Source organism: Canis lupus, chromosome 8 (assembly GCF_048164855.1).
Source record: "Canis lupus baileyi chromosome 8, mCanLup2.hap1, whole genome shotgun sequence".
NCBI lineage: Eukaryota > Metazoa > Chordata > Mammalia > Carnivora > Canidae > Canis > Canis lupus.
Genome location: NC_132845.1, coordinates 26,480,234 through 26,503,155, shown reverse-complemented (window position 1 = coordinate 26,503,155; position 22,922 = coordinate 26,480,234). Strand labels below are relative to the sequence as shown.

General features: G+C 39.2%; 1 protein-coding gene across 8 annotated transcripts in view; it reads right to left on the bottom strand.

Annotated features, from left to right (window-relative positions):
* The window catches only part of SNX7 (sorting nexin 7), a 114,096-nt gene extending 91,552 nt beyond the window's left edge, over positions 1 to 22,544 (bottom strand). For 3 of the 8 annotated variants that reach the window (XM_072834652.1, XM_072834655.1, XM_072834653.1), the window contains exon 1: positions 22,368 to 22,535. The gene's annotated coding sequence lies outside the window, so the exon portion shown is untranslated. Of the gene's footprint in view, positions 1 to 22,367 lie in introns of all 8 variants that reach the window. The other 5 variants (XR_012035145.1, XM_072834650.1, XM_072834648.1 and 2 more) reach the window with 5 other exon arrangements.
* Between the last annotated feature and the right edge of the window lie 378 nt (positions 22,545 to 22,922).

Below are 22,922 nucleotides of genomic sequence, written 5' to 3'. Positions count from 1 at the left end.
AGTTAGAGAACAGAATGGTTACAAAAAATAGATGAAATCATCAGAGATAAGCATGATATCTAATTCATGAATAAAAACAGGAGTTATATTCTTTAAAAAAAATCAGAGAACAGCAGCAAGACAATAAAAAAGGAGGCTCATGAAAATTGAAATATGTTAATAAGATAACAACTCAACAGGAAGTTTGAAAGCTAGAACTCAAGAACTAAGCTGAATTAAAAGAACAAGAGATAGAAAAGGAGAAGGAAGTGTTTTTAGAAATTAAAAGATCCAGGCAGGCAGTGCCTTAATAAAACGGATTCCATAAAATGAAGAAGGAAAATATACTTTAAACTGAAATGTTTCCAGGTTGCTAGGGCCTCTCCTGCCTCTTCAAAATGAATGGGGCAGTTGTGGGGTGGATGTGCTCCTGCAACCCTCCATTACTATGACATTTCATAATAGAGGTTAGCTTCCAGAGAGAATAAAAACAGTTAAAATACAACAGGAATCTCAGGAATCAGAATGGCTTCAGATTTCTCAATGGTAACACAGAAAACTAAATGACAGTAAAATATCTTCCAGATTTTGAGAGGAGACTATATCTTCTACTTAGGACTCTATATAGCCAGGCAAACTGTCATTCAAATATACATGTCAATTAAAGCCATTTCAGATATATAAAAGACTTCAAAAACTGTTTTACCCATGCACCCATTCTTTGGAAGCTTCTTTAATTTTCCAAAATAAGGCATAGAGCAAGAAGAAACAATCTAGGGGCACCTGGGTGGGTCAGTCAGTTGAGTGTTCGACTCTTGGTTTCGGCTCAGGTCATGATCTCAGGGTTGTGGGATGAAGCCCAGCAGAGGGCTCACACTCAGCAGGGAGTCTGCTTGAGATTCTCTCTCTCCCTCTGCTCCTCCCTGCCCTTCAAAATAAATAAATAAATCTTAAAAAAAAAAAAAAGAAGAGGAAGAAATAGGATCTAAAAACAGTAGATTCAACAGAAAAGAGAACCAGAGGAAATTCTTTGAATGACTGTGAAGAAATGTTCCAGGTTAACAGCTTTGCAGCAGAACCAGAGAACAACCTATACAGACCTGGTCAGGAAGACAGAGTCACCAGGAAGGCAGGGAGGTGAATAGGGAAAAAATAATAAAGGAAGAGAGGGAGGAAGGAAGGACGGATAGAAGGAAAGACAGACACAGGGGAGTATGAACGGAAAAAGGAAGAACAAGAGAAGAAAGGAAGAAAAAGGCAGGACGGAGAAAGACTAACAGGAAGAGAGAGGGAAAGAAAGAGAAAGAAAGAAAGAGAAAGGGAAAGGGAGAGAGGGTTAAAGGGAGGGAGGTAACAGAATACATGATATGTTTAAACATAATGAGAGGAAGCATGCCGTGTAAGATTTTGTAGATGAATTGTGATGGGTGCAGAGAAAGCCACGATGGAGAGAAAGCAAGAACAAGGGATAAAGAAGTAGAGGAAATGAATGAATAAAAGAATAAATGATAAAAAAATTAAAAATAAATCTAAAATAAATAAATAAAAGAATAAATGAATGATGAATCTCAAGAAAGCAAAACATATACAAGAATGAAAACATAATCATAGTTCAGTACATGGTTTGACAGTGAACAAAAACAAATAGTTCCTAACCCTGAATTTAACTAAAAATGGTGATATAATTATACTGATCAGAAGAAAAATACTGCAAATGCTTGAAGGGATGAGACAGTGCTTATAAAATAGCTTCAAAAATGCAATTACTGTGATGGAAAAAAGGAAGATGAGCAACTGTTCCAGACTGAAGAAGACCCAAGAGACATAATATCTAAATATAACATGAGATCTTGAATTGGATTCCATATTAAAGGAAGAGAACCTTCATTTATTCTCTCTACACAATGTTATTGGGACAACTAGAGAAATCTGAAAGGGTCTGTGGATTATAATGTAGTATTGTGTCAATATTAGTTTCCTGATTTGGATAGGTATACTGTGATTAGAGAGGAGGGTGTCTCTGTTTTTGAAAAACATATGCAGACCTAATTAGGGGTAATACAACATCACGTCTCCAATTTACTCAACTTACACAGAGAGTGAAAGCAAAAGTTGTGAAATGGCAGTCATTGGGAAATCGAGGTTCAAAGTATTGCAACTTTTCTCCCAGTTTGAAGTTAGTTCAAAATAAAAAAGTATATTTACAGTTTTTAAAAGTCAAATAATTCTACAAATTCTACAAAGCTTAAAATAAAACAAATTAAAATTAAAAAGCAGCTTTCTCTGTTCCAGAATTGCTATTCCCAGTTCATGCCCCGCAGAAGCAAATGCAGAACTCTATTAGCTCTTTTTGTTCCTTGTTACATTTCTTATTTCAAAACAACATATGCTTTGCTTTTTTTTTTTTTTCCATTTTGACATTATCTGTAGGTTTCTTACTAAGGAGAATAAAGAATATTTATTTACTTAGTCAATTAATTATGTAAGTATAGACTCACAGATTCCTATGTTATTCAGTGGGTTATAATCCATTAATATTATAATTTATTTTGATGTTATAAGTGTCCAAAACCTACCTAGTGGAACCCCCCTTAATCCTGGCACCTGTGTGTTTTTGATACATCTTAATTATTCCTTGAGCACTTTATATAACAACTTGACATAAGAAGATGTTTCAGGTTTATATTTTCCCTGACCCAGCTATGGAATCAGACATCTCTCCAAGGAGTTCTGGTTCCTTTTGGAGGAAATTGGAATTTGGAAACCAAGATGTGAATGACAAGAAATATATGTATAATACACACACACACACACACACACCCATGCACACACTCATCTGGATCTATCTATCTATATATTAAATACCATGAGTTCAGACGGATACCTCCAATTACACTTTGACACCATCTGACCTTTCCCACCTTACCTCTTCCCATATTTGTAACTCTTTTCTCCAGCAGAAAGAAGCCTGGCTCCCACTATCCTAAAGATATTTACAAATATGGTCAATCCTCCTACACATATCAATCTCCCAACCAGGCCAGCTGTCTCCTCAGTCCCGACCACATAAGCAACGGCAGTCTTATCTCTTTCACAACCACACTGGATCCCTCCCCAGCCCCAATCCCTCTGGCTACTTCCTTGGACACACTGGTTATTTCCTCAGGCATCTTCAATAGTTTGTTTTTTAAAAAGGGAAGAGAAAGGCTGCATGTTATTTTTTTAATAAAAGTTTTTAAATGAAACAAAAGGTTAATATGCAGTAAAATTTTAAATACAAGTAATGTGTTATTCATATGCACAGATAAAACAGTTTCAATATGACATTTATTTTTTCAGTAGTAATAATGACTTATTCCCAATTCTATACTTTCTTTTAGATATCACTTTTTTCCTTCAAAATTAAGAATACAGGTGTCAGAATCAAAACTTTTGTCTGTTTGAACAGACTAAATTTAACCAACACACTTAGAAATGAATTCTGCAACAAAGTCCATCATAACTTAGCACCCGAGTTAGTCAACACTAGATGAAAAAAAAAAAAAAATCATTACAAAGGAGGCCCAAAACTGGGTCCCAGTCCTTTCTCTCCCACTCACTAAGCAGATAACTTGAACAATTAATTCAGCCTTTGGAGGTTAAAATGAGGATTTGGAGTTGAAAATCTGCAAAATCTCTCCCACGTGAAAGGCTAAAACAGTACAACTTCTAAATGTATTAATAGAGAAAAATGTAGCAAAAACCATATATTTTAAGAAAAGGAACACTTTTGTGGTACTAAGAATGAAAAAAGATTGAAATCCTAATATGGACTTATTTTTCCCCCAAAACAAATCAACTTAAAATCCTTTTGAAGAAGCATCAGTAATATCTGCAGTACTGTTCTCAAGGTTCTTCCCACACAAAAAGTTAGTTATGTGAACTATAATATAGCATTTGGGTAACTCCTCAATGCAGTAATACAGGAGATACTCAACACCAGTTGAAGAGAAGAACAACAATGATTGTTTAAATTAAGAAGGTTCAGGTTATTGTGATTACAAAATGATCTGGGAAAGGAAAAAGACTTAGGCATGATTTAGACCAAGGGACAGAAGACAGTAACAGTTGTATTAATGAAACACAAAAACAGAAACAATAAATGTCTTACAATAAAAGTTTAGCAAAGTAAATTATGGTATATGCCTGTTGATAGGCTACAATAAACTCTATCCATATGATAGAATATAGTAAAGTGATTAAAAGTAACATTCTAGGAGTAACTTAGAATACAGTATATTGGAAAAATGGTTACAGTATGTTATTAAAAGAAAACAACAGGATATAAAATTTGTGTACGATTAGATTCTTATGTGTATATGTGTGTGAGAGATAAAGTAGGAAAGAAAAAGTGAGAGAGAAAGGACACAAACTTATAAGCTATACCAAAAAAGTTAATAAAAGCTATTCCAGGTATTGGGATTGCTGAGGAGTTTAATATTTTCTGTGAGTTCCTGCATGTCCAAATATTCTAAAGTAAACATACGTTGAGAAAGATATTAAAATTGTTAGTGTCAACACTGTGTATTATATGTTCAAAGGCAGTAAGAACGACTGTAATAGGGACGCGTGGGTGGCTTAGCGGGTGAGAGTCTACCTTTGGCTCAGGGCATGATTTGGGGACCCAGGGGTAGAATCCAGAGTCCTTCCCCCCAAACAGGCTCCCAGCAGGGAGCTTCTCCCTCTGTCGATGTCTCTGCCTCTCTCTGTGTTTCATGAATAAATAAATAAAATCTTAAAAAAAAAAAAAGAACTACTGTAATAAGTTGAAACAGGTGTCTAGAGCCAATTGGACAGAAGACCTTGGATTACATTTTTTTTTCTTAACTCATCAAAGTTGCATAATTAAATGGGAAATCTAAAAATGTCTGGAATCACATGAAAATTGGAGAGTCAAAGTAAATTACAGAAGGCTAACACAATGGAACACTAAGGAATCATTTTAAAATGTAATTTAGAGGTTCCAAATAAATATGCAATCAGAACGTACAAAAATATCTCTCTGTATAGTATATATATTGTGTATAGCATAGCCACTTCACCACATAAAGTATCTATTTTTGCAATCCAAAGAGGATTTTCACTCTTTAGAAAAAAAGGCGAAAAGCAAAAATAGTGTTCAGCAACTGTTCCGCAGCAAGCCCTTAGAAAAGCGGGGTGCACCCCAAGCAGTAAGAGTGGCGCCACCAGGCTCCTTCCCTGGGAACTACACTCAGCCTCGTGGCATCCAACTTTATGACTTAACTGTGCCTGTGAGCATCTGTGCCTCATCTGGATTTATTTTGTGCATCCATTAGCAAAATGTTTCCTAAGGTATCAGAAAAGCCTAAGAGAGATTGTGTTTTGGGTCTGGAAATGCTCAAAAAAATTTTTCCATATAGATTAATGGTAATTGGTTCTTTGTTTTATGCCATTTCAGCTTACAAAAGGTTTCATAGGAATGCTCTATTTTTAGATGGGTGGGGGGAACCTGTAGTAGCCTTTTAAGATGACAAATTTTTATGTGACAGGCAAACGTCCTTTAAATTTCCCTGACACTGCATACCACCGTGTGCTTTGGTATTCTTTGTAGTCACCCTCTTAACTCACCACAACCCACTTCTTATACCTACTACATAATTTAGCATTCTATTTCTTCTGCTTAAAATGCATCCTTTTGTAGAGTGGGAAAGATCTGCATGAATTTACAAAGGCTCACAATTCCAATGAGTAGTGTGGTGTCAAAAATATGCTTCAATATCGAGCAAAGGAAGAAAATTACAGGCTGAAATTTAGCAACATCCAAGATTTCAGTAGAAGGATTTAAATTACTATGAATCACTCAAAAACATTCTTAAAACCTCAATAAAAGTGACTATCCAAAGAGTTTTATATTCACTTCAAAAAAAAAAAGGAAAAGAAAATATAATGACAATGCTTAAAAGATTTACACTTGGACATGAATAAGAGAAGTAAGTGTTTGAGAAGATTCAAAGAAGCAATTAACCAAAAAAGCCCTCCATTTAACCTTTTGTGGTGGATGCTTTTCAGGAGAAATGGATCATTAAAATTTGTTCTTTCCAAACAAAGGTTTCACCTCCACAATAATGTGTGCTTCTTTCTCCTGTTAGTTCTCTCTCTCTTTTCTGTCTCCCACCCCCATCCCCAAACCTTATTTACACATTCATTCATTCTTAGCATTTGGATAGATGTCCATCATCCTATGATCTTTTAGACAATGAAAGTACACCATTTCATTTTCTTTCTTCAAGAGATTAAAGCAGATTAAAGCAGAAGCAGAAGCAGAAATTGTGTGGTAAATCTCTACTTCTTAAATAACACTGAATGCCTTTCTTACAGCCAGCACAGTGAAGACACACAGGCACACACACACCAAAAATCTTGGGATGGTTTCAAGCCCAGATGTGAACATACATGTATAATAGTGAAGCCAAATTATTACAGGAAGCAGTTGCCTTCTACCCTTATTCCAAACCAACAAACCCATCATAAGAAAAAACAGTTAAATGACTTTACAGAAATAAACGGACATTACAATTATATCACCATGATATTGATATTTATTGACACAATCACTTACAAATTAAGTGTAAGTTTTCCTTGTTGTTACATTTGGTTTGGCAGAAGCATTTGTTGGTAAACTGCGTCCTTCCAAAATTCCAATGTTTGAAGAGACCTAATACCCCATACCTCAGAATGTGACCTTATTTGGAGATAGGGTCTTTACAGAGGTTATTAAGTCAAAATGTGACCACTGGGGTGGGTCCTTATGCAATATGACCAATGTCTTTATAAAAAGAACAAATTTGGAAACAGAGACATGTGTAGTGGGAAGATGGTTAGGAAACATAAGAAGACACCAAGGTTGAGAGGCCTGGGAACAGACTCCTTCCTCACTGTTTTCAGAAGAAACCAACCCCACGGACACCTTCACTTCAGACTTCTAGCTTCCAGAACTGTGAAAAAAGTAAAAGTCTCTTGTTTCACAAACCTACTCTATTGGACTTTGTTACGGAAGCCCTGGCAAACTGACAGCATTTCTACATGTAGAGTTGTACACAATAAAAATTTAAGAAGGAAGTAAAGGTACAAAGGAAGTAAGTACTTAATGATTACTGTATTTCATCCTGGCTCCATTCGTTCATTCTCTTACAGGTTAACAATCAACTCCAGTAATTTCTGAGAAATGTTTTCGCCTCCCTCCTTGAATGCTTTTAGATGGTTCAAAAGTTCCACTACTGAAATAAATAAAATACATCCCTGAAATTTAAAACAATGGCCTGCCAGTACTTGAGTACTCAGGAAATAAACTCCAAAAGAAACAGGTTAAAAGGTGAGATATGACCTTTCTAAGAAATGTCCTTCCTGAATATCTCCCACTAAAAGGCTACTCGGAAACATCTCATAAATATAACATGAATTACTCTGATAATACTAAATCGGATCCACCATCTGTGCACAAACAGCTATTTTCTTTTTTTTACAAGTAGAGGGGGAAAAAAATCAATGTGAGAAGTGTGATAAATCAGAATAGTGGCATGAAAAGGCCATGCAAACAAAATTTGCTGATGCGCAAGAAACACGCACACCAAGAGACATCTGGTAAAAAAGCAACTTAAAGTGGAAGGAGTTTGAGAAACTGTGTTATGAGGGACACTCATCCTGATGGGCCTATATTTAGACTTACCAGCTGTGTTTTGGTTTACAGCTCCTTCCAATCTGCCTGCTTATAATAATAATACAAAAATCAGAAAGGCCTTCTGTGGAACACTGCTGAAAATGTGATTGGGGGAAAAGCCAGCCTGTGTCATGTTCTATAAAGGGGCATACAACACTCTAATCTTGTTTGACATAATTTCCAGGGCTATGTAGTATATATCCCCTTGTATGCATATACCATAATTTATTTATCCATTTTTCTGTTTCTAGCATTTCTATTTTCTAACAGTGCCGCTTTGAATGTACTTGGACTTCCTCGGGTTTTGTGCACTACAAAGCTATATACTAACCATAGTAATTTTTCACATCATTCTATTTGACGTAACATTCCCTTCTGTCCACCTCCCCCAAAATGTAGTACGCTAAAAGAAAAAGTCTCTGTAGCCAGGCAGAGAGGTCATATCTCACCTTGGATCGGAGAGGATAAAAAAATGAGGAATAAATGTGATGTACACATCAGCTACTTGAAGGCTCTATATGAATTATTTTATGTAAACCTTACCACAACCCTGTTGAGTATATCCTAATTCTCCCTCCAACCTTTTCTTTAACCAGATAGCAATATTTAAGATTTTTTATTTTACAATGGTGAGAAAGCGATACACATTCAGTAAAAATCAAACTTTGATTTCGAATTTTGATCTTTTCTTGGGCTAGCGATATGCACACGGTACAAGACTCTGGTGATGCTGGAGAGCAAGCAGTGTTCAGTTAGCCATGAGACCATGAGGATAAATCCAATACACTTACCACCATGCTGCACCCACACAATCAATTGGTTTTTCACTTTCAGGGACAGTATTCAGGGAAATTCAGTATCTCAGGTGAATGAAATATTCACCACTTTATTATAAAGCGGGCTTTGTGTTAGATGATCTTGGTCAACTGTAGGCTGATGTAAATATTCTGAGCATGTTTAAGGTAGGCTAGGCCAGCTATGATGTTTGGTAGATTAGGTGTATTAAGTGCATTTCAACTCCCAATATTTTCATTTTACGATGCTTTTGCCAAGATAAAACCTCATCATAAGTGAAGATCTGTATATTTTTTGTATTTATGAAAATATTCTATAAGAATCATTTAAAAAGTTATAGAAGGTGTGTTCAAACAGGATAAGGATACATTCTTGATTATTGAAAACTGTACAGTAATTTTCTTTTAAAGTTTTCTCCTAAAACTTAGAAATAAAAATAAAGTCTGATTGAGGTAGGCAAAATTAAGTAAGTTCCGGATTTTTACCATTCGTATTCTTTTAAGGGCTTTTTAAAAAATATCCAGACACACATACACAAATTAATATTCTTATTCACCTCAGTAAACATACTGCATATATAAGCTAGGACAAGTAAATAATAAGTAAAATGTTAAGGCTGAAAAACAGGCGAGGCTCCCACACGAAGTGTGTCCTCCAAACCACTGGCACGGTTATATGTGTGCGTCCCCAATATGTCATGTTACTGCATGCCAAAGATATTTAAAGCCCTTAATGCTAATTCCACAAATGACAAAGGTCTATTAAACTTGCCTCAAAATAAATTTGGGGTACACCGATTAAACACAATTTCAGCTAACAACCTCTTATAGATTCAGTGATGACTAAGTAGAAGCAGACCAAGCCAGGAAAAAAAAAAAAAAAATTGCTCTAACCAGAACTCCTGATAAAGTTGAAAATACATTCTATGGGCAGACAACACTGCAGACCTAACTCAGGAATGTAATAAATAAAACATAAATTTAAAAAACCCGGTTCCTAAGGAGCCCAGCCAATTGACTGTACACTCAATAGGCGTGACTAAAATGCATTCTGGCACATAGTAAACTACTCCCCTAAACGAAAGCTCCATCTTTCCTAGAAACTATCTACAAAGATAGTTGAGTTGCCTCAGAAAAGGTTGAGTTGCCTTGATATCCAACCACGCCAACAACCTTAAAAGCATTCCGAAGAGACTTAATATATGCTTATAATATATCAAGAAAACTAGTAGACAGTTAGAACAACTGTACCAAGAGTATTCTTATCGCCTAGTACTTTCAAATAACATGACAAATACTATGTATCATGAATCATTGAACGGGGAAGCTATATACATACACCAGTGTTCTGGTGATGTTGAGGGTTGGATTCCAGACAACCATAATAAAGGGAATATTGCAATAAAGTCAGTCAAATGAATTTTTTGGTTTCCCAGTGCATATAAAAGTTATGTTTACACTAAACTGTAGTCTATTGAGTGTGCAATAGCATTATGTCTAGAAAACTTTATGGTATATACCTTAATTTCAAAACACTTTTGCTAAAAACTGCTAACCATCATCAGAGCTTACAGTGAAATGTAATCTTGTTGCTAGTGGAGGGGCTTGCCTGGATGCTGATGGCTGTTGACTAACCAGGGCGGTGGGTGCTGAAGGCTGGGGTGGCTACGGCAATTTCTTAAAATTAGATGACAATGAAGTACGCTGCATCAATTGAACAATTTCTCTGTAGCATGTGATACTATTTGTTAACTTTTACCCACAGCAGAACTTCTTTCATAATTGGAGTCAGTCCTCTCAAGCCCTGCTGCTGCTTTACCAACTAAACTAAATGTATGTAGTATTCTAAATCCTCAGTTGTCAGTACAACAATTTTCACAGCATCTTCACCAGGAGTAGATTTCATCTCAGGAAACAACTGTCTTTGCTCATCCATAAGAAGCAACTCCTCATCCCTGAAAGTTTGATCATGAGATTGCAGCCATACAGTCACATGTTCAGGCTCGACTTCTGCTTCTAGTTCTCTATCTCCACCACATCTGCAGTTACAGCCTCCAATGAAGTCCTGAACCCCTCCAGGTCATCCATGAGGGCTGGAATAAACTTGTTCCAAATTCCTGTTCCCGTTGATATTTTGACCCTTTCACATGAAAACAAATGTTCTTAATGGCACTCAGAATGGTGAGTCTGAAGGTTTTTAATTTAGAAGAAGGTTTTTAATTTACTTTGCCCTCAGATCCATCAGAGATCTTACCATGGCAGCTACTGCCTTATGAAGTGTATTTCCTAACTAATAAGACTTACGGAGTTGAAATCACTCCTTGATTCATGGGCTGCAGAATGGATGTTGTATTAACAGGCATGAGATCAACACCAATCTCACTGTCCATCTTCTTCAGAGCTTTTGGGTGACCAGGTGCATTGTCAACGAGCAGCAATATTTTGAAAAGAATCCCTTTTCTGAGCAGGAGGTCTCAATGTTGGGCATAAAATATTTGGTAAGCCATGTTGCAAACAGATGTGCTGTCATCCAGGCTTTGTTGTCCCACTTATACAGGCAGAGTAGATTTGTAATTCTTAGGGGCTCTAGGACTTTCAGAACGGTAGATGAGCAGTGGCTTCAACTTAAAGTCACCAGCTGCATTAGCCCCTAACAACAGAATCAGCCAGTCTTTTGAAGTTCCAAAGCCAGGCATTGACTTCTCTCTAGCTATGAAAGTTGTAAATGGTACCTTCTTCTAATAGAAAGTTGTTTCTTCTACGTTGAAAACATTTGGTTTAGTTTAGCCACCTTCAGTAATTATCTTTCTAGATTTTCTGGACACCTTGCTGTAGCTTCTTCATCAGCACTTGCTGCTTCACCTTGCACTTTTATATTATGGAGATGGTTTCTTTCCTTAAACCTCACTAACCTCTGCTAGGTTCACACTTTTCTCCAGCAGCTTCTTCACCTCTCTCAGCCTTCATGGAATTGAAGAGTTAGGGCTTGGCTCTGGCTTAAGCTTTTAGTTAAGGGAGTATTGTGGCTGATTTGATCTTCTATCCAGACCACTAAAAATTTTTCCAGATCAGTAATACCACTGCTTCATTTTTCTTTTCTTTTCTTTTTTTTTTTTTTTTTTTTTTTACCATTCATCTGTTCACTGGAGTAGCACTTTTAACTTCCTTTATGACTTTTCCTTTGCATTTACAACTTGGCTGTTCAGTGCAAGAGGCGTAGCTTTTGGAATATCTTGATTTTCAACATGCTTCCTCCTTAACCTTAATCATTTCTATTTTTCATTTATCTTTAAGATTTTATTCATTTATTCATGAGAGACAAAGAGAGGGAGGCAGAGACATAGGCAGAGAGAGAAGCAGGCTTTCCGCAGGGAGCCCAATAGGGGACTCAATCCCCAGACCCCAGATCATGCCCTGAGCCAAAGGCAGATCTTTAACCATTGAGCCACCCAGACATCCCTTTAGTTTTTCAGTTAAAGTGAGAGATGTGTGCCTCTTCCTTTCACTTGAACACTTAGCGGCTACTGTAGGGTTACTAATTGGCCTAATTTCAATATTATTGTGTCTCAGGAAATAGGAAGGCAAGGGGAGAGGAAGAGCAACAGGGGAATGACCAGTCAATGGTGTAGCCAAAACACACACAATATTTGTGTATTAAGTTCCCTGTCTCATATGGGTGCTGGTCATGGTACCCCAAAACAAATACAATAATAACATCAAAGATCATTGATCATGAGTCAATAAAAAATATAATAGTTTAAAAGTTTGAAATATTGCAAGAATTTCCAAAATGTGACATAGAGATGCAGAGAGGGAAAATGCTGCCAAGAGACTTGCTTGACACAGGTTGCCACAAATCTTCAATGGGTAAAAAATGCAGTATTTGCAAAGCCCGCAATAAAGGAAAGAACAATAAAACGAGTAAGCCTATAATATAGCATTTAAGAGACAATACCAAAATTCTGGTAGCACTCTAAATAGTAACTAAAAAGAATATACAGGAACAAATATATGTTTGTGAGTCTCTGAAGATCTCATTACAAATGCAAAATAGAGGCTTCTACAACTTAAAAACATTAAGCTTCTGTACCATAAGAGCAAACACTGAAATTTTCTAAGGGACAGGGACTGTGTGCCTTAGCACCATATGCTTACATTACTTCATTTAATCCTCTCAACAACATGATGGAAGTAAATGCAGTTATCATCATCTGCAGTTTACAGATAAACTGGTGGACAGGGATAATAATAATTCTTCCCAAATCACTTATCTCAACGGGCAGAGTCAAGATTCAATCACCACTACCATTACCACCAGCCATGTGCACACGCAAAACGCACCCAGTGTAGCAGCTTTACTTCATTTTACAAATGTTCACTGAATGTCAACCACGTGTCAGGCACTGGTTTGGGGTTACAACAAGAGTCAAGACTGGGATGTTTCCTGAGCTCTTATGAAGCTTATACTTTGGTTAAATGGGAGGGTGGGAGATAATAAACAGGTAAAACATAGAGAAAAAACTTAAAAATTCCAGATTTGAGTAAGTATTGATAAAAAAAAAAGGTTACACTTTTTTTTTTTAAAAAAAAAAAAAGTGGGGTGTGTTGCTGGGTTAAGGGAGGAAGGCAGGGAGAAAGAGGAATGCTCCTGATAATTATCAGGGAGGGTGTCTTTCAGGAGGTCATACTGAAAAGGAGCCAGTCATTAAAAACACCGAGGGATAAAGATTCCAGTCTAGAGAACCAATGAAGCCTGTGACAGGAAAGGACTCAGAATGGTGGAGGACCAGAAAGGTAGCAAATGGCTGGCACACAAGCTTTCGTGAAGGTATAAACAACAAAACTCATTTTACTATTTACTGTGTCAGAATTGTAAGTATTCACATTTTCTTCTTATAGGTCTTTAAAAAAAAAAAGGGAGGGGATAACACTATGATAAATGGCTGTTCCACCTAGAAATACAAAAGTGAGACATTTGTTGCACACAGGCTTTTAAGGATCTGTATGGCCTCACTCAGACTATCATGAGCATCAGCCAATTGGAGATTATTAATCGTGACTAATGCTTTTTTTTTCTCAATTATGCTTTTTTTCTCAATTTTTCTAATTTTTCTCAATTATGCTCCTTACCTAGCAGAATTTTTTTATATATATACTTAACACCCTATAGAAAAGAAATGCTTTTCCTTATTCAGAAAGGTCCAATATGCCATTTGCCTCTAACTTTGCCACAAGACCACTGTGGGAGACAGTATGATTGTTCCCAGTGGCCTTCTGTCATCCTATGAAAGGGTTTTATCTCCTGGTCAACTGCCAGCTAATTTTTAGTGTCCCGTTATAGAAGGAAAATAGTTTCCCACCACAGGGATTGGATCAGTGACTTACTTTGGATAATGGCATGTGTCTGGGCAGATTTGAGATCCATTGCCTATTTCTACCTGTGCTCATATTCTTTTCCCTCTGCTAGAGGAATGAAATGTCCCAGTTAGGGGTTTCTCCTTCAGTCTTGATCTCAAAATGAAGAAGACCTGTGAAACAGACTCAAAACTTGAAACTGACCCATAGCTCAGTTACAGTTGACAGGTTCATGAAAAAGAAATAAGCCCTATTGTAGGTAAGCCACTGAGATCTTGTTGCTCTTACTACAGCATAATTAGTGAAAGCTGATGAAAATATTACTCAATGTTCAATTAGATTAAATATAAAAATGTATTTATATACATATGTATGTATAAACACACACAACTTTTTCAGAGTTAGTACAAAGGAACAAATCAGGGTGGGTTTTTTTTTTTTTTTTGCCCCTCAATTTTGAAGATTCTCAAACAAAGAGTTTGTCATTTGCTTTTGGTCACACATAATAAGGCTCTCATTTTAATATTAAACAGAATTTCTACTCCTAACATTTCATTTCAAATGATTAAACTCTGTTTTTCATTTTAAAATAAAAACTTTATTTCTTGTACCAAAAAATTAAAGCCATGACTAAAAAATAATAAAATTACAAGAAAAATGAACCTAAAAATATTATGTTAAATGAAATAAACCAGACACAAAAGACCACATATTGTCTGATTCCATTTATATGGGATTTCCTGAAAAGGCCAATCTATAGAGTCAGAAAATAGTAGATTAGTGTTCCTCTATGGCTGGGAGTGAAAACAGAGGTTAATTGTAAATCATGTGATGGATTTTGGGGGTGGGGATATAAAAATGTCCTAAAACTGATTTACAGTGATAGCTGTACAACTCAGTAAATTTAATAATAATAATAAAAAAAAACACCCCTGGGTGAAGTTTATACTATTTAAGTTATACCTCAGTGAAGTTACTTTAAAAACAATCAAAAAGAGTATGTCATACCAAAGCATTCTCAAAATAAAAAATATATATGTATACATATAATTATTTCAGTTTTTAATTTTAAATCTACTGGTTTATCCCTCTGTTCTGTTTTTTCTTAATTGTATTTTACTAAGTTTTTATGTCAATATTTGCTAATCAATTTGATTTCCTGACTCTATCCTTTTTTATTAATGCTATAGGTAACCACACTGTAATCCAGCATGATTGATATAAAGCAGGGTCAGAGTTAATAAAATATTTCATCTAAAACAGAGAAAATCTTTCAAGCATATAACTTTTCACTTGTTTATTGAAAAAGCTTTAACATAGATTTCTAAAGTGAGTAACTATGAAAGTTTACTTTAACTTTTATATCCTAGTAGGAAAGTATGGGATACAAATAATAAGAATAAAATAAATTTTGAACACTACAACCACATAGTTATTGCATCTGTGTTTCTTTTTTGATCACACTAGCCATTTGTAAAACTGTAGCAGGTTATCAGTTAGAATTATACTAGAGCATCCTACCCGAACCTCAAGAATGCAGAAATAAAATTGCACCTTTAAAACTCAGTAACATACATTTTTTGGGGAATATTATGTTCAAATCTGGAGCCTTTTGACATTTTCCCCAAATACTTTTAATAATATTCCCTACTGTCATGAATCAACAAATAAATACTGTTGCCAGCATAAAAACCTTTCCTAAAGGTTTCCATGGATTTTTTTCCTTTGGCTATACAATATCCAATACTCTTTCCGAATATAAGATTGATTATAGTTTCTGCTAGTGCTTATCCCTTTCTGTACCTACCATCTCCAGCCTTCAAATCTACTGTGAGTACCTAATATGGACCATTTCCTTACTTTCCTGCCATAATAAGTTTTCATTGCTTGCAACCAAGCCTCTTGAGATAGGTGCTATTAGCTTTAAAAATTTTATTTTTCCTAGTAAAAGAAGGTTTCTAAATGATTCCCTTGGAGTTGTCGGGTTGTTTTGTTTTGTTTTGCTTTGCTTTGCTTTGTGTTTATTTCCTCTCATACAATTCAAAAAGGAGATTTTGTCCAGGTTCAACATTCAGCATAGCTCTGTGTCATCCAGCAAGAACATTTATTCACTATTTATTAAGACCAATTTGCTTTAATCCTATTTAGTTTAGTATCCTGATAGGAAGGACCAACACAATGTAAACTGAATTTACTGAAAACAGATCATTAACAAATTACTGTAATAACTGGGTCTCTCCACAGGAAAAAAGTAATAGGCCATATCATTCATTAACATATTTATCCCATAAATGTCTGAAGTTCCTACTCCACTACCATCAAGAAGTTTAATCTATTAGAGACAGAAAAGCAATCAAGGTTTTACAGATGAGAAATAAATATCTATTCATAAGGTAATGTAGTAAGTATTACAAGATTTGAAACGGTATTATGGGAAGCGCAGAGTGGAAAAATTAATTCTAGCTGGAGAATGAAGCAGCTCTTCAGTAAGAGATACCTTTACATCAGGCCATAAGAAACAAAAAGGAGTCTGCTGTGTCAACCCAACAATAACTACACAGAGGTAGAAAAATACGAAGCAAGCTCATGTAGTGGCAAGTGAACCAACCTAGATCAGTGCTTCTAGATCAGTACTTCTTCAAATTGTAAGGTGCAAACAAATCAAGGTGGACTCCTGGTATCATACATACTGATTCATTTGGCCTTGAAAGTGGGTTCTGAGACTACATTGCTAATGAGCTTCCGATGCAACAGATTCAGGGACTCTGAGTAAAAGTAGTTAAGGCCGGAGATGACAGGGTGGTGAGGCAGGAGAGCCAGCACGCAGCCCCATCAAGAGTCCTGAATGGCAAAATGTGACAATAGGATCAGAACTGTGTGTACTGCAAACATCAGTGTGCTTGTGAATATATGGGGATGGACTAGAGGCAGAAGAGAAGATGACTAGGGCTTTATGAGGCTATTTTAACGGTTCTCAGAAGTTAACAACTCTGATTTGTAGCAGTGGAAACAGAAAGAAGTCACAGATTCTGGAGATACCAAGAAAATAAAACTGATGGGGGCTTCTTAGATATGTTGGACACATGGAGAGCGTCCATTCATTCAGTGTCCAGTCTCTATTCATCATAGAGAGTAACACTCAGTATTTGATCCTGGCTATCTAAGAAACTGTCACATCATTAGCAGAGAATTAAATAGAAACCGTAACCAATGTGGCAAGAGAAATATAAAAACTAGAGAAATGGCCATGGGTAATTTGATTTGGGAATTGAGTCGAAGAGATGAGTAGGACCATCTAATGAAGACTCTCCACTGCTCTTGTAGTTAAATTCAGTGTAAGCTAAAATTCCACTTGTCCCAGCCTCTTAACTGCAGAAAGGGACAGTCCAACTGTCACACCCTCTTCTCCGCTGGGACAGTTAGTCATCCAGCTTGTGCAGGAACATTTTTAGTGACAGAATTCATGACCATGCTGAGTAATCCTTTTCATTCTGGAACCTTCAATTAGAAAATTCTTCCATAAATTGATCCAAAACTTGTCTCCTCAGATTTCTGGCCTAGCAGTTCTAGCTTCGCTCCTCAAAACTACAAACATCTAATCAACCTAGATTATCATAACTCTTCATAAGGAACTAAACCCAAGTCTTTTCCACTTTTTGTTTTTGCACAGCCTTTCTTATCAGGCCACGGTTGCCCAGACATATCATCAGTGAAACCCCCTTGTTTATTCTCCTTCACTATGGCAAATGTGGGGCAAGACTGTGGCTGGGGCAGCCCTCCGCACTACTCATGCTAGTGGAAAACAGTGTAGATGGATCCAAGCCCTCTTTCTGCTAAGCCCAGACTAGATTGCAGGCTCAGTCTCAATACAGCATTCCAAAGAATCAATAACAGGATACTGGCATCTGCAGTTGAGATAATATCCCTTTAACGTTTTCTGATATAGACATCGATTCCCCCTTTAAAATACAGAGGATGAGGGGCACCTGTGTGGTGCAGTCAGTTGGGCATCTCTCTTGGTTTTGGCTCAGGTCATGGTCTCAAGGGTCATGGGATCGAGCCCTTCATCGGACTCTGTGTTTTCTCTCTCTCTTCCCTTCCCACTCTAGTGGGCATGCACTCGAGCTCTCTCTCTCTCTCTCTAAAATAAATAAATCTTAAAAATAAAATATAGAGGATGGAATGAAACTTTGGAAGTGGCATGAACAATTCAGATCACAGTATAATTAATAGTCCATGTGACCTTGAAAATATGGTGTTTGTTTAGATTCAGTATCATGTCATTTGTGTATATTGACCTTTCAGTCACTGAAAACAACTAGGAATGTTTGTACATAGAATGGTCCCATACAAAGTCTCCCCAAACTTACTTTGAAATTTCCGTATTTACTTAAATTCTATTGTTGACCATATATGCTCACTCATAGGAGAACTTGAGGATTTTTTATTTTCTTCCTACTTCACGCACCAGTCTTCCTCCTCTGGGATGAATATAAGAGTACTTAACATATAAGAAGGCTATGTTGGTAGATGGTGGAACCTCTAGTGGTAGGAACCTCCTAGATCAGCCCTACTTTCCTTTGCTTAATGGGTCCCTCTTTTTTTACCCATCAAACTGGTAAGACCCACTGAGGCAGGATCAGGATACAGACAGGGAAGGAGAGCATGTGACCTAACTGCTGTAATTCCACATTCTAGATTTTAAGTGAGTTGGATGGTTGAGCGTACACATACAAATATTTGCATACATTCCTAGATGCTTGTGCACTATATACACACAAATAATATATCTATACACATCCATGTATACACACTACACACATGTATGCAACTATGTGTGTGCATATATTGTGTACAATGCATGTGTGTATTTTGCATATTTCAGTGCAGATCACCAAGGGAACTACTTATTCATTCAAGGATATTTCTTGAGTAACCATAAGTCAAGCTCGTAATAAAGATCTGGTTAGACTCCTAACTGCTCAAACTGATACAGCCACTAGCCACAGGCGGCTACTTATATTTAAATGTAAATTAATTAAATATAATTAAAAGGTCAGTTCCTCAGGTGTACTAGCCACATTTCACATGCTCAAAAGCCACTTGTCGCTAGGGCTGCCACGTTAGGCACATACAGAACATGTCCATTATTGCACTTGTTTTTGGACAACAGAATCCTATGGTGCCTGTGTATAGCTGATCAATCAATGGGCAAGAGTTGGGATTGACAGAGATCCAATCTACTTAGGAGCTGGATGTTTCAACAACTATATCCCATTATTCTTTCAAAAATAACTTTTTTCACAAAAATGAGTGATTCTTTCAAAAGCACTGTTCAAATGAGCATGCTCATTGTTATATTTCTGATTTACCACAAAACTGTTTTCTATCATTGTTATAAAAACTAGATCACTTCTTTCTTTTCAAAGTGTTTACAAACAAAACGCTAAATAGCTGTATAGCTTTGATAGCTTTGCTGGAGATTGAAATGAAGCCTACCTATACCTTCTAGAACTTCCTTTTTACCCATTATATTAAAAAAAAGATTTTTTTTTAATTTTGGTGTACCATTACCTACAATCCCTGTCCCCTCAAATGTGAATAGTAGTGATGAAGATAATTATACCTGTAAATTCCCTGTTTATTCTAGATGATACAGATCTCATTTTATGGTCCTAAATACCCCTTTAAAAGACCAATAATAAGATCTATCATTTACCGAGTACCAGATAAGTACACCTCTGTTCTTCACTGCGACCCAGTTACCTTTACTATGTTTGAATTGCTCCCTCTTCTACACATTACAGTATTTAACAAAAATAGGGGTTATTTATTTTAATGTATTATTTCCAAAAAGCAACTTTTGTAAAAAAAAAAAAAAAAAAATAGAGAAACCAGACTCTTCTACATTTTTGGCAAACCACGTCATTTTGGCCCAGTTCTAACACTATTCTTACACCACTGTTATAATTTTTATCCTTTTCTTTTTTCTGTTTTTGAATCATTGGTCATGTTCCCCAACCTTCCAACATCTATATTTACTCTTTAAAGTCAATACCCTCTGTGCTCTCTAGGGTCTCTTGAGATTTAGTCTCATTTTCCTCTCACTGGATTACCTGAAAACTCTGAACAATACTTTGTTTCCCATCCCTCTTGATTTATATTGCCATTTAGAGTTTCTGTTACATCTTCCACCTAGACTCCAAGACTGACAGCAACAACTGAATGGTGCCTTTCTTCAAATACTTAGCCCAGCATCTTACACAAAACTATTCAACATGTATTTGCCATGCACTTGGAATGTATTGTGGGAAGAAAGAACTAATAATAAGCCAAAGACTCTACTCTTTACAAAACTTCTGGAGGGGAGTATGATATATACTCACAAATAATCTAAGGGTGTAAGGAACTGCAAATGTAAGCTGAATAGTAAAGTAGTGGAGCTCAAAGGACTGAAGGGTAACAATAGTATCCTTCAGAAGTAATTGTTGAAAGCATCCCAGGGTAAACTGGTCAGTGGAAGAGGCCCACAGAGGAGCAGGTTGGAAAGGGAGTGGTAAAGAGACCAGGCCAAAAGGAGAAGAGTTTCTTAAATCTGCTTCTCTGTGGTTAACGGCTGTAAAAGTCAACTTATGGAAATATAAGTAAGCAGCTAACTTAAAATTTCTCCAAGTATTCTTTTCAGACTTTAAGGAACATTAGATCTTTACCTTAATCTATGTGGCCAGTCTCTAAAAAAGTGGTTCTTAACTTCTAAGTATCCATCATACGTAGTTACAAAACACCAACAGGTAGCATGTATCCATGTGTGTGGAGCTGAGGCTTACACCCCTTTAAAGAGACTACAAACTTATAAAATTAGGTAGAAAACCAAATGTTGATTTAGAATGAGAAAAGAAATCTCAACAACTCTTTGGAGCCTTGGAGATCTAGATTCCTTTCTTCTGAGACAGCTTGAGGCAATTTACCAGAAATGCTAATTTAGAAATGCTTCTGGTTGCAATCCTTCATTCCCTTCCCACCTGGAACATCTACAATTCCCAACATTTCCAGAGGCCTCAGCACAAATTTCATTAGTTTCATCTCAGATCTGCCTCTGACAACAGGGGCTCATTAAAACAAGGATTCTTAAGAGGCACATTTAGGATCTGGGGAAAGAGAAAGCACAGGGCTAGTTTAAAACAATCCTGGATGATCTGACACACAAGGGCCACTCCCCACACTGTCCCTCCCCCATGCTGGAAGTTTCGCAACACAGAGCCCTACACTAACACGCCAAGGCCAATAGTATCTTAGAAGGCAAGGTAAAGGATGGGCCGGTTGTCCTCGATTGGAACACAGTGTGTGCCATATAAAACGGCCGTGTTAATTCTTTTATAGGCGAACAAAAAATAATAATAATAATTCCATTGTTTTACGATTTAAACACATTGAAAGGCCAAATAACTTTCTCAAGAACACAAAACCCTGTGTGGTGGTCTAGGATCCAAGGACGCCTACCATTTCATTCAGTCCTAAGGGGAGAAAGGAGCTTTACAGAGTCCTCTTTGGGGTCAGGGTACATACTTGATCACTTTGTAACTTCAGTTCACTCCCCCAGAACACAGCGGGGGTTAGGAAGGGGCTTTACCCGACACCTCAAGGTGACACTTATTTACAGGCTTCTTATTAATTGATACATTGTTCTCAAGTCTTGTACCAGCAGCCACGTTAAGAAGCTGGCTTGACCTCTTCAGCCGTGCGGGGAAGGTATCTTTCTTTTCCAAAAAAGAGACGGCCCCCTCCAGGGCGCAGGCACCCCACGTCCACCACTAAGCCAAGCCGGTTTCGCTGCAAGTCCACGACGAGTTAGAGTTAGGAGGGCCCTGGGGTCCTCGATTGCCCCGGGGCCGGGGGGGGGGGGGGGCGGGGGGGAAGGGCAGGAAAACCGAAAGCGCCGCGGTGGGTGGGGAGGCGGTAGCTCCCCGGACAGCCCCGGGCTCCGCAGAGCAGCTCCCCGTCGGACACGACCCGCGGCCTCGCGGCGAGGGGACTCCCGCGCCACCTCCCGTCCCGGGCCTCGGGGGAGTCGCCCCGTCCTAAGCCCAGCCCGGAGCGCTAGGTCGGGCGGAGCGAGCCCTCTCGGCGCGGCTGAGCTCCCCCAGAGGTCCGGGCTCGGGCGGGGGCACCCCTGGGCCACCGCCTCCCGGGCTCGGAGAGCGTCAGAGACCCAGACAGGGAAAGGGGGGGCTGGGGTGGGGATCGCAACTTTGCTCGCCGCCCAGAGCCGCGGCCGCGCCGATGCAAGGTCAAAGTGCAGGCGGGGAGGGCGCGGCGGCGGCCCGGGGCCCGCCCGGATTCCAGCGGGCTGCCCGCGGGGCTCGGCGGCCTGGGGTGACCCCCCCGCGCACCCCAGCTCGGAGCCCCCGCGGGGCCGGGAGCGCCCGGGGCCGCCGCCGCCGCCGCCGCGCCAACTCCGGGAGTTGCCTGGGAACTTTCCCGGGACGCGCCGCCGCCGCCGCCGCCGCCGCCGCCGCCCTCACCTTGCTGAACACCTCCAGGTCGTCCTCGTCCTCGTCCAGGTCCAGCACCTCGGCCCGCGGCAGCGCGGGGGGGCCGCTGCGGCCCGGGAGGGGGGCGTCGACCCCCGGGCTCGGCGCCGGGGCGCCCCCAGCCGGGAGGCCGCAGGAGCGCGCCCGAGGAGCCCGGCGCTCGCCCTCCATCCCCACAGTGCGCGCCCCGCCGCCGCCGCCGCCGCCAGCCCGGCTCCCCGAGCGCGCCCATTGGCTCCCGCGCAGCCTGCGCCTCCCCGGCCGGCCCCGCTCCAGCCCCTCGCCCGCCGCGCAGACGCGGAACTGCCGGCCGCCGCGGGGCCGCCTCGTCCGCACCTGGCGGGGGGCGCGGGGGCAGCGGGGGGCAGCCGGGGGCAGCAGGGGGCGCAGCGGGGCAGCCGGGGGCGGGAGGGGCAGCCGGAGGCGCGGGGAGGGCAGCCGGGCGCGGGAGGAGGCGGGAGGGGCGCAGGGGCGCGGGGGGTGGGGGCAGCAGGGGGCCCGGAGGGGCGCGGGGCCGCCTGGTCCGCACCTGGCCGGGGCGCGGGG